General features: G+C 41.7%; 1 protein-coding gene and 1 long non-coding RNA gene across 3 annotated transcripts in view; one reads left to right on the forward strand and one right to left on the reverse strand.

Annotated features, from left to right (window-relative positions):
• Positions 1-975, forward strand: part of pgap1 (post-GPI attachment to proteins inositol deacylase 1) — an 18,550-nt gene extending 17,575 nt beyond the window's left edge. For both annotated transcript variants that reach the window (XM_032530003.1, XM_032530002.1), the window contains exon 26: positions 1-975. This exon is cut by the window's left edge and continues 1,245 nt beyond it. The gene's annotated coding sequence lies outside the window, so the exon portion shown is untranslated.
• LOC116698206 (uncharacterized) overlaps positions 1-1,661 on the reverse strand; it is a 19,643-nt gene that overhangs the window by 12,727 nt on the left and 5,255 nt on the right. The gene's annotated exons all lie outside the window — the stretch shown is intronic.

Below are 1,661 nucleotides of genomic sequence, written 5' to 3' on the forward strand. Positions count from 1 at the left end.
CACACACACACACACACACACACACACACACAGGGATGCACAGCATCCGCCATCAGAATAGCAATGTGCCAAACGCGCCTGGCTTTTAAAGGGAATGGGAGATGACACTCTGGTTCATTGTTATGTTAAACCCATGTGCCCTGTTACGGATCCTTTTCTCCGCTGTCAAACTAGCCAAATTGGATTTGAACACACCCTAAACTCACTTGCGCCTCACGCCGTGCACTTATATCGTTAAAATAGGGCCCTCCGTGTTGTTCTCCGGATAAATTCAGAATAATGTGCATTTTAACAGCACTGCTTCCATCAGTGCAATTCCAGTTTATCCTATTCATAAATACTACTCTCCCTTATTAATGTTAATGTGGATTGTTCCTACTTGTTCCTCCAGTCGATGAAACTTAGATGTAGGGAGACATGGATGTATTATAAGACCTGGATCCAGCTTTTGAGGTCGAGCCCCATCCCGCAAAATAAAGTCTTAATCCTCCGGGTTAACTACGATATACGACTATAGCCTGTTAATATGATAATATCTTTTTTAAAGGTTCATTTTTGGGGACTTTCCCCTTTCTTTATAGTGACAGTTAATAGACATGAAAGGGGGGGAGAGATGGGGGATGACACGCAGCAAAGGGGCACACGTCGGACTCGAACCCGGGCCACTGCAGGACTCAGCCCACATGGGGTCCGCTTGGCCCGTAGACTAGTCAATGTGGTGACATCACATTTTGAAATTGCTTTTCTTGGCAAGAGAAAGGTTTTCAAATATTAAAGGTCCCATGACATGGTGCTCTTTGGATGCTTTTATATAGACCTTAGTGGTCCCTAATACTGTATCTGAGTCTCTTTATATAGACCTTAGTGGTCCCTAATACTGTACTGAAGTCTCTTTATATAGACTTAGTGTCCCTAATACTGTACTGGTCTCTTTTATATAACCTTAGTGGTCCCTAATACTGTATCTGAAGTCTCTTTATATAGACCTTAGTGGTCCCTAATACTGTATCTGAAGTCTCTTTTATATAGCCCTTAGTGTCCCTAATACTGTATCTGAAGTCTCTTTTATTAGACCTTAGTGGTCCCCAATATGCTTATCTGAAGTCTCTTTATATAACCTTAGTGGTCCCCTAATACTGTATCTGAAGTCTCTTTTAATAGACCTTAGTGGTCCCTAATACTGTATCTGAAGTCTCTTTATATAGACCTTAGTGGTCCCTAATACTGTATCTGAAGTCTCTTTATATAGACCTTAGTGGTCCCCTAATCCTGTTCTGAAGTCTCTTTATATAGACCTTAGTGTCCCTATACTGGACTCTGAAGTCTCTTTTATATAGACCTTATGTGTCCCCTAATACTGGATCTGAATTCTCTTTATATAGACCTTATTGGCCCCTAATACTGGTCTGAAGTCTCTTTCATATAGACCTTAGTGGTCCCTAATACTGGATCTGAAGTCTCTTTATATAGACCTTAGTGGTCCCTAATACTGGATCTGAAGTCTCTTTCATATAGACCTTAGTGGTCCCTAATACTGGATCTGAAGTCTCTTTATATAGACCTTAGTGGTCCCCTAATACAGGCCTTAAGCAGAGAAAGGGGAGGTAACCTTCCCCCTTATGACCTCATAAGGGGAAGATTCCAGATGGGCCCATCTGAGC

Source organism: Etheostoma spectabile, chromosome 11 (genome assembly GCF_008692095.1).
Source record: "Etheostoma spectabile isolate EspeVRDwgs_2016 chromosome 11, UIUC_Espe_1.0, whole genome shotgun sequence".
Classification (NCBI taxonomy): domain Eukaryota; kingdom Metazoa; phylum Chordata; class Actinopteri; order Perciformes; family Percidae; genus Etheostoma; species Etheostoma spectabile.